The sequence below is a fragment of the Octodon degus genome, unplaced genomic scaffold (assembly GCF_000260255.1).
Source record: "Octodon degus isolate 3935 unplaced genomic scaffold, OctDeg1.0 scaffold00057, whole genome shotgun sequence".
Lineage (NCBI taxonomy): Eukaryota > Metazoa > Chordata > Mammalia > Rodentia > Octodontidae > Octodon > Octodon degus.
In genome coordinates, this window is record NW_004524633.1 from 2,691,475 (window position 1) to 2,702,092 (window position 10,618).

At 49.4% G+C, this 10,618-nt stretch overlaps 1 pseudogene; it reads left to right on the forward strand.

The window, feature by feature from the left end:
• Window positions 1-1,438: 1,438 nt before the first annotated feature.
• The window catches only part of LOC101592051, a 15,828-nt pseudogene continuing 6,648 nt past the window's right edge, over window positions 1,439-10,618 (forward strand).

The window sequence follows — 10,618 nt, forward strand, 5'->3', positions numbered from 1 at the left end:
GCTGGGTTTGCTGTATGCCCACGTGGGCTTAAATAACAGTACCAAGAAATCAAAGCAGAGAGCTGCCCCCCCAGCCCAGCTTCCAACACCAAGCCAACGAGGTCAAGTTTCTCAAACTCGAATTTTCTTTCTTTAGTGCCTGTACCTATAACAGGCATTATTTGATCGGAGCAACATAAGCACGGGACTAGAGAAGCCTTGCTGGCTTAGTGTGATTTCCTTTGGAGGTCGAACACTGCCTACCAAGCCTGCAGGGCTGCGATGGTTGACCAGCTGACTCGTTAGCAGCCTTCTGACCCCAGAGCTGGAGCTCGACCAGAACCCAGAATGGACAAAAATGGTGCTAGCAGAAAGAAAACTTGATTCTGCCAGTCCCTTAGAAAAGCTCCAGGATGATCAGGGAGATGGCTCAGTAGAATAAGTGCTTGCCTGGCAAGCGCAAGGACCTGAGTTCAATCCCTGGTCCCACCAAAAAAAAAAAAAAAAGAAAGAAAAGCTCCAGGAATTGAAGCATACAAATCGAATACCCATAATAAGACTTTATATACATTAGCTCAATTTTTTAAAAAGCCTCTAGAAGTAGTTCCCACTACCGCCAATCTATAGATCACAAAAATAAAGGATTTGACAAGGTTTAAGAGTTGTCCAAGGCTACAGAGCTGGCACATGCAAGACCAAAACTCCATCCAACCCATATTTCGGAACTTAATAAGTTAACATCATCTTCCAGAAAAAAAGCAGCCGCCACTCTCAAATCTGCCTCCACAATCTCTGCTCTGTTCCCAAGCACTGAATGTTCATGACATCTCAGGTTAAGAATGCAATTAGACTACTCACAGTCATCCTGGCTTGTGAATTGCACCCTGGCTTTCAAAACTCTACCCACGTGAGCCGGACTTCATCAAATAAAGACCCTAATTGTCCGCACAGCAGCAGAGGCCTAGCCTCAACATCAACGCTCAGCACAAGACTCTCCCGGGGACACTAAATTGCCCCACATTATCTGGGAGGGACCGTGAAGCTGGCAAGCACCAGGCGAGCCAGCGACGGGGCAGGAAGAGGCCTCTCAGTCTTTGAGGACACGTGAAGACACAACGCACGTCACGGACTCTTTAACCTTTCTCTGTCGCTCTCTCCTTGATGACTTTGACCTGGGTAGAGTGCAGTAAAACAGCCTCGCGCTAGCAGGAGTGTAGATTTACACAACCACTCTCGACACAATGGTGCCCTGGGCGCGGGAACCGGCCAGGAGCTCTTGCCCTTGGCCTTCAGCTCCTGGTGCTTCTCTGCAAAGATATTACCAGGATTATTGGAAACACTTTTATCCAAATATGATCACCACAATCACATCTATGTGAAGAGAACTCCAGAACATTCCGGGTGTCTGACAATAAGCCTGTAAGCAGGTAAGTAAGTTAAGGCTTCACAGTGAAAGGGCATGGAGCCATTCAAGAGTGTGGACAGCGCCGGTGAGAAAACGCTTGTGCTCTGTCCTAAACTGAAGAAGACCTCTGGGCCTTTTCATCCGGAAATGTGCCTAGTCTTCGCAGAAGTACTTAAGTAAGCCCTGAGTTTGGGCCGAACGGCACAGGTACCATCACCGCTAGGACGGAGGTATCACCACCTGTATGCCACGGGTATTCTCCCCCGCGATCCACAGGACACGAGGGTCACGTTTATATGACATGGGTATGACTGCCTGGGTGATGCAACTATCCTCACTCATATTTTCTAGACGAGGCTGTTGAGGCACAGAGAGGAGGTCACAAGCAGTGGGAGACCCAGAACACCCGTGGAGGTGACCTTGGATCCAGGTCTGTCCAACACCAAGTCCCATGAATTTTAGCCTCTAAAACACCAGATGAAGCTGCTGCACAGGCCCGGACTTGGGCTGCTGGAAGTGCCACCCGCCTCACGTAGATCCCACCTGCACTTGTGTGCGGCCACACGGGAGTCAGCGTCCGGGTCACAAACGAGCAAATGCAAATAGGTATACGCTGGAAACAGGTATCGAGTAAGTTTTAGTAAGGAAGATAGGTCTCACCAGCCTGTACTATTTTATTTATTTAGCTATTTATTTTGGCAGAACCGGGGATTGAACTCAGGTCCTCGAGCTTGCCAGGCAAGTGCTTATTCCACTGAGCTATCTCCCCAGCCCCCAGCCTGTGCTATTTTAAATATTAATATCCAGCCAGCTATTCATTTTAAGGGTGATGCCTTATCCAATTTGCATGACATGGGGGTAGGTCATCTGGGACCCTGAAGGCTAGGGAGGTGGTCTCATCGTAGTAGACTCCAGCCTGGGCTAGGAGCCCAGCTCTGGCACTCACTAACAGTGAGGATTTGAGCCAATGATATAATGCTTTACACTTCAATTTCTTCATCTCTTAAAGGACAATAAAATAATTCCCACCATGCAGTATGCAATACTGCACTGAGGTTTCAAAAGCTAAAATCTGAGTTCAGTAGCACACATCTGTGGTGCCACCACTGGGGAGGCTGAGGCAGAAGCTCCATGGCAAGTCTGAGGCCCAGCTGGGCTGTATGGTGGCTCCACAACCAGCCTAAACTAGATAGAGAGGGCCTGCCTCCAAATAAGTAAATAGACAATTAAATAAGAATGAATGGATGGGTGGAAACCAGGCCTGGCGGTGCACGACTATGATCCCAGCTCTGGGGAGGCTGAGGCAGGAGGATCCCTACGAGTCTGAGCTGTGTAGTGAGACCCTTACCAGATACATAAATAAAAGATGGATGGATGGATGGTGAGATAATAAAGCACCACAGGCCTGGCACAAAGAAGGCGTCAGTGACAGTGGCCTATTAGGGACCACAACTCACCCAGAAGTCTCCACGCTGCGGGGCCAAGGCCTGCATCTTCCCTCCCTTTGCACACAAGGTATTGCCTGATTCCTGGGACACAGACTCGGGCCTTAGCCACAGCTGTGAACTGACAGAAAGAAGGGAAGAGGCAAGCAGGGACAGGAGACAGAAATTTGTCACACGACACAGGAATGAAAGTGAATTTAATCCTGACTAGAGACTGCAGTCAGAAGACGTGATTTGCCCTTGGTTCACTTCTTCAGTTTCTTCATTCATTCCAAAAATATGGCCTGAAGGCCTCAGCTGGGACCGCACGGAAGAGACAGGGAGAGCAATGAGACAAGGCTGTCGCGTTATTTACCAGGCAGTGGGGACACACTTGTTAGAGTCAGAAATCCTGGAGGCCAGAGTGACTAATTGCATATTCTTTTTCGTTTGGTTTTTAATGTAGGCTCCTCAGAGTCAGGTGACGAGGGATAATTCAGATCTGTGTCCAGGAGAGGAAAGTCATGCACTTCGTGTGGGGTCAGTCCTGGAGACAAGACTCTGTACCCCCCCAACAGCCTGGGGGTCGCAAGGACTGGGCCTGCACGCTCCCTGGCCTGGATTCTGTCTGTTGGCACCTTCGCTGTGTCATCACACTCACACCCTTGCTTCATCCTCCTGTGCCTGCCAGTGCATGGGCTGCGCGGCTAGGACTACCTCTGCCATGTTCTCCACAGAATGCCCAGCAGAAGATTCTAGAACAGGTTGTCCAGTCCAGTGGCCAGTGCCAAAGGTGGTTATTGAAGACTTAACATGGGACCGGTCCAAGATTTGTGCTGTGAATAGAAAGTAGACATCAGATTTTGAAGAGCGCTAGGTGAGGAAAAAACCCTCATATATAGATATAATATAGATATAGGTTCAACATAATGGCTTAAATACAAATATATTATTGGAATTAATTTTACTTGCCTCTCTTTGCTCTTTAATGTGGCTACTAGAAGAATGTAAATGGCACATTTCATTCAAGATTGTGGCTCACAGTGCATTTCTACTGGACAGAGATGTTCCATAAATTTTAGCTAGATAAATGAATAAATGAGCAATTGGGTTCTTGAAAGGCTAAAACCAACATGTCCTCACAGGATGACAACTGGCAGCGGGTGACATATGTGCGCGGCTCCCTTCCTCACTGGGAGGTCCCCAGGGGTAGTCTTGGTGTTATGCCCCACAGTCTTGGGCAGGCAAATCGCCAGGAATAGGGCTTTGTAAAGCATGAGGTTTCAAAATAGTCTACATTTTCCCTGTCACAAAAAAAAGAAAAAATGGGCCAGCCATGTGTGGAAAAGCAAAGAAGATTACAATCTTATTCCAAGATTAAAACTTCATAACAGGGTACATCCAAGCAGGCCAAACCAAAGAGGGCATGGAGAGCATGCATTATATTAAACCATGAGTTATTTTACGCAGGCCTGAGACCGTGAGAGGAAATGGAAAGGAAAATTACAGAGGCAATAGAAGAAAACGGAATTTTATAGCATGTGGAGATAATCTTTGAAGAAAAATGCTGAAGGTAATGCTTGTGATGAAAAGAAAAAAGGCCCAAGGAGCCAATAATTTCCTAAGCTGTCTGAAATCACCCAAAAATATATGAGAAGAAGAAAACAAATAAGGAGAAAAGAAGAGCGGGAGGGAGGCAGGAAACACCCCACAGACCAGGAACTGGCATTCCCTTGTAGAAGCTGTTTCCATTTTTCATTGTGTTCTTCTTCATGTCCCCAAATTTCTACAACAAAATTCTACTTTGCAGTCAAAGAGAAAGTGCAGTGAAGTTATTTCTAATTAAAAGGACAAAGGGGCAAGATGCTCAGCGTGGCCAGAAGGGGAGCCAGGAGCCCTCAGGTGGCTGGGCAGCATGTGACATGGGACACAGGAGATCAAACGGCTGCAGGAGTGATGGAGTGGGCGCCAGCAGGGAGTGGGCATGAAAGGCCATATGCAACAAGTCGGGGCTCCACCTTCGAAGCTCGGGGTGACAGAGCCCAGGGGATGAGACAAATGAACCAAGTTTCAAAGCTAAAATGATGATGGATAGAGCTTGGGGCAGCCAGCGCCTGCAGAGGACGGCCAGTGCTTGGAAGAGAGCTGACCCTTCACCGGCTCCCTTCCTGTGGTGGAGGAGGAAGCAGGCAGTGGTCCCGAACTCTGCAGCTTCCGAAAACAGGAAGCTGTTCCAACAGGGAGACCTGCTGAATCCAGGCACAGTGTCAGGACTGTGTGCTCCTTCAGCCAAGCCTCCCTGCCTGTCCACTCCAGGCAACGCCCACCCCACACCGTTTTCTTGAGAAGTTACTCTTGGGGGCCAGAGGGGAGCAAGGACTCCAACCAGGAGGCATAATCCAGCACCACCTCCAGCTGCTCTTGTTTCTTGTCCAAAATGTATTGCGTGAGACATGACAAACCCTAAGACAGTACATTCTCGGTACAAGTGCCTGAGACGTTTCCACATTCCTGGAGCCCAGAAGGCACGAGTGACTCAGGAGAAGCTCAGTCTGAAAGGGCTGAGAACAAGATGCGGGGTCCACACGTCTGCCTTGGTATTGTCTGTTCTTTCCTTCCACTGCAAAGAAGAAAAACCAGAGTTCAGAAGACCAGGAGAATAAACACCCAGCTTTTAGCCATGATTGAAAACCCAAGGAAGCTGGACAAAGGTAACAAGTACACTGGAGTCCTACATCAGACCTAAAATGCCATCAGTTCTGGGAGGAGTACAGTCAAATTTCATTATGTTCATCAACGTGCCTGCCATTAACCTGTATGCACATAACACTGCATTTGAATAAGTAGCCTTCAAAGGGAGACCCTAAATTTCTGCCTGTGAGTTGCTAAGTGACATCGTTAGCAAATTGTCATGCTGCTCACAGGTTAGAAAGAGTATTTTTGATAATGGCTCAGTGGTAGCGAAGAGATCTCTATCTTACAGTCTTCCACAGATTTCATGAGGAAGCACCCTTAAGACGGGTATTCAGGGAATCCTCAGACACTTGGGGGGTCCTTTGATAAAGAAAGGGTGGCCCCCAGAGATGCCTTTCAATTCCAGAGTAGCCACATCTTCCTCCTTCGCATGAACTTTAATTCACTTATTTGTACTCAGAGAAGGATTTCACCCATTAAGTGGTTAAAATTTAAGGTTATCCATCCAAGGAGCGGGAAATGAAGGTTCTCAGTTTGATGGACAACAGCTCAGAGATCCCTGATGTCCCAAAATATTAGGTTTCTCTTCTAATAATGTTGGAAATATTGCCTACTGTCACGATTAATCTGCACCCCAGCACAAGCTGATTGTAGGTGACACAGTCACAGCGCAGTGCTCGTGTTGGTCTCCACAGCCCGTCAAGTCTGCTCCAAACGCGGGGTGGACGGGAGGGAGCGGGGATACCAGGCTTCCCGCTGGCTAATAGATTGTGACATGGAAGAAGGAAACCTTTATTTTAATTCAAAAAACAAAAGCCAAATAGCAAAACTTATGTGCGTGCTGAACTTTTTTTTCTTCCTCGAGTGGAAAACACTGACTCGCTAACAGCCGTTGGCTGGCATCGAGGGAGAGCGGAGGCTTCTGCAGATGCGGAGGGGACGCACACAGCGCCTCTCAAATCAAAGGCTTGACTTATTGCGCTGGGCTCATGGAGTTTCGCGGGATCTAGATGCGGCATTGTCTTCGCCCTGGAACAAGCTGCCCTTTCTTTCTAGAAAGAAAACAACCCAATGTTCCTTACAATCGGATCTGTATGCATCGAGGAGCGATCTATATTTTGAAATTCTTTGCATTGTCCATGCAGGGGTGTGCTGTTTGGACCCGACAATGGTAACATTGATTTTAAGATTTTTGAATTTTGGTTGTAGAGAGCAAACAGAGAAAGAAAACGGTCGTCTTTTAGAGCTACAACAACAGAGCTCTTACACAAGCGAGCCGGCTCCCGCCTGCTTTGCATAGCCCAGGATCAATACCGCGCATTCAGCGGCTGCTGCTAGCCCGTTTACCAGCTCCTCTCTTTAAAAATAAGGATTGAAAGGGTCTTGCCGACAAAGCTATGTCATCTTCCGCCCGTTCCATCCCTAATAATTCACTTTGTTGTGTGCCCCGACAATCGAGCCTTGTCTCTGAGCTCATATTTATGAAGTGAAAGTATTTGGAAACTGGCGGAACAGTCAAGCCCGGTTGCCATGGGCAGTAATCGCGGCAGAGTCGTGACCTCCCTGTTATGCAGCCAGTAACTAATTGAAATGATACAAATTACTCCGATTCTTGGTCTGCCCATTTAGAGCCCGGCTCTGGTCAGGGGTCAAGCGAGCTGGTATTCATGAGACCATGTTTGAAGTTGCTGCTGCCCTAGCAAGGGGGCGGCGTGGCCCCGGCTCACTCCGAGCTCCCCTCCTGCGGGCTGTCCCTGTGCCCACCTTGGCCGGCACGTCAAAAGCTGGCTGTTGTCCCTTGATTTGTGCTGCTTGTCAACAGCATGGGACACGGTCTGCTAAACTTCACCGGCTAAAAATAACCACTGCGCTCGGGAGGCTCTGGGGGGGCTCCCTGCCGGCTTCTTGGGCTCCCCAGGAGCCCCACGGCAGATGAAACCAAATGCTACCAGCCCACGTCGAAGGATGTGCTGCAGCCCCACCCGCCCCACGCCGTCCTTGCCGGCCGCCGCCTGCACATACCTGCCAAATGAATAAGATAAATTCACAGCCCAAGAGGTAGATGGCACGCAAGTCCTGTCTTCCAAGCATCAGCAGGGTGATTATCTCTGCGAGAGAAATGACACTAAATGTTAATCTAATTGAATCTGAGAGAGGTGGCAATAAAAAGTTAATAATTTACAGAGAAACTGTTCTTTAGAAAATTCTAAGTGAATGCCCACTAAATGAATTTCAAGAATTTTGCTCTGAGGCTTGTAGGGACTGTCACAAAGGCGGCAGCGGACACTGAAGGTGTTTCTTCCCCTACCCAAACTATTTGCTTTAAACAAGCGCATGGGACATGAGTGTCCGTGAAGGTTGCAGACTTCGCCTGCAGAACACTGAGCAAAAAGTGGAGCGACGCCTTCTGGGGTGGCTGGGACCACTGGCGGGAAGCCCCTGCGATGTCCACACATAGCTCGAGGACCAACTGAGTCCAGCACCCTCCAAGATCAGACGTGCCTGTGCTGAGAAAAAGCCTCAGTGGATTCCATCAATCTGGCTTTTTGGCTTTCTCTCTCTTTCCTTCTTTTTCTTTCTCTCTTTCCTTCTTTTTCTTGTTCTCTCTCTCTCTCTCTCTCTCTCTCTCTCTCTCTTTCTCTCTCTTTCTCTCTCTCTTCTCATAGCAATTTCACATAGTTTTAAGAAACAAAACTTTACAAAGCAAGGACCCACAGGGTCAGGGTAGACCCCCCCCCCCCCCCCCCTGCCAATCTGTGCTAGCACTTCGGCAGAACTCACCCTACAGAACTCCTCTAGCCTTGGATCTCGCGAGGAAGGCAGCTTGCTGCCCCTAGACCTAAATTCAAAGCCCAGCTCTGCCGCTAGACTAAGCAGTGGCCAGTAATTCAATTTCCTTCACGTGAGTTTTCTTGTCTTATGTAGAAGCATTTGAACATAACATCTGGCGGAGTAAAGTCCTCACCAATGGGAGCTCCTGTTACATAAAGAAAAGACTGCTGGAAAGTATCGTAATAGAATAAAGTCAGAACTTAACAATGAAGGCTTTGCAGTGAAACTCCCAATCCCACGGTGGCTTTCTAGCATATTAAGCACACTGGGCAAAACCAGTGTGCTTCCCACCCGATCCAGCTGTCACTCTAGCGGGGAGGAAGCCCCAGACCAAGTGACTCCCAAGTGCAGGGGACACTGAGGAGGACATTTGGGAGCCCCAGGCTGCCGCATCCGTCTGTCTGTCCAGTGCACCCGGTCTCTCTGTACCTTGGCAGTTAGGGTAGCAGCCCAAGGGCCAGGGACCCAAGGGGGATGTACCCAAGGCTGTGTTGGACCCATACCCCCTTGGAACTCACCTACACTGGGCTGCAGGCCCTCCTGGCCCACTGCTATCTTAAGCTTCTGTCCTTCTCACTCGGGACACCTGGCTCCTGCATTCCCTCCTCCACAGAGCTCTTCACAGTTCCCAAGCAGGACGGCCTTGCTCCACCTCGGTGTCTCCCAGGCTGGGGATCTGGAGGCACCATCTGTGTCACCCCTCATGGGGCTCCTGAGCATCGTCCTAGATACTATGCCATAGGGAATGTCCCTGAGCCCTGTGTCTCCTCAGGGAAAGCCCCACGTCCTGTATCTCCCTGGAGACCACCTCTGAATTCTGAATCTCCATGGAGAAAACCCCGAGTCCTATAGCACCAAGAGGGCCAGCAGCTGAGCCCTAAGGTGGAGGGGCAGAGAAGAACAGCCCTAGCCATGCTGGCTTCCACCTTGGGGCTCCACCGTGAGCCCCTAGCTCCTGCCACTGCAGAGTAGACCAATCCATTTACAAGGCTGGAGCCCCTCCAAGGGCCCAGCTGTACTTACCCCCAGGTTCTGGCAATGGGGATCCTACGTCACCAAGCTTGGGGACAAGCCCTCTCCGGCTATGGCCGTGGGCTGACCTGGCTCTGCCTTTCTTCGCAATTCCTCATGCACAGATGGCAGCTGCTGAGCCGGAGCGACCGTCACTTTCCCTGTTTGTCTACATTATTTTTAAACAGCTTTACCAAGGTGTAAGTGACGTACCCCGAAGGTCGTCAATTTTCAATTCAGTGCAATTGTTTTCAGTACATGTGCAGTTTTGTGAGCGTCACCTAGTCCTTTCACAACCTTTCCAAGCCCCCGGCAGGTGCTGCTGGCCATCGGCAGCCAGCTTGCTTGCGCCCTCCACCCCAGGCACACACCGAGCCATGCTCTGTTTCCACAGTTTGTCTCTTCTGGACGGGTCACATAAGCAAGGGCACCTGGGGGTCTGGCTTCCTGAACGTGTCAGAGTATTTCTGAGGGTTCTCCATGCTCCAGGTAACCCATTTTTCATTCTTTTCCATTGCTGAATAATATTCCTCTGCCTAGATAGACCAGCTTGTTCAACCAGCAGCTACTGGACAGGCAGACTGGTTATTGAGTTTTAGCTTTCATAAACAATGTTAGCTTTAATCTCTCTTGAGATACTTTGATATTCATTTTACAAAGGAGAAAACCCAAGTCCTCAAATCATTATTTTGGTGCACAAGATGAAGTAGCTGGTTAGAGCTGCTGCACGCTGGCTCCAAAGATCCTGCCCTGGGATGGTGATTTTTATATTTAGGAAATTTTCTGTCCTGAAAATTAAGATGTAAAACATTTTTTTTAAAAGTGAGAATAAGGGACAGCCAAATAGCTTAGCGGATTAAAGAACCTGCAAGCAGGTACAGGAGGCAGGGGCTGGGGTTCGATCCCTGGGCCTGCAGTGCCGGCACTGCCCCCGGGGTACACTGAGATGGCAATTGAGATGGGCGTGGTAGTGCGCACCTGTAATCCCAGCTCTTGGGAGGCTGTAAACAGGCGGGTTACTATGAGTCTGATCTAGTAGTGAGACCCTGAACACCCTGTAGACCCTTCCCTAAAATACAGAAAGAAAAAAAAGTGAGAACAGACCTCAGTATCTTGTGAAGGACATTACTAAAAACCAGCTTCCCAGCCTGGCGCCTGCAGCTCTGCAGCCCGCGCTGCGTGGCTGGGGCTGGCAAGTGGGTGGCCCGGGCTAAGTGCCCCCTCGGCCTGCAGCTCTGCAGCCCGCGCTGCGTGGCTGGGGCTGGCAAGTGGG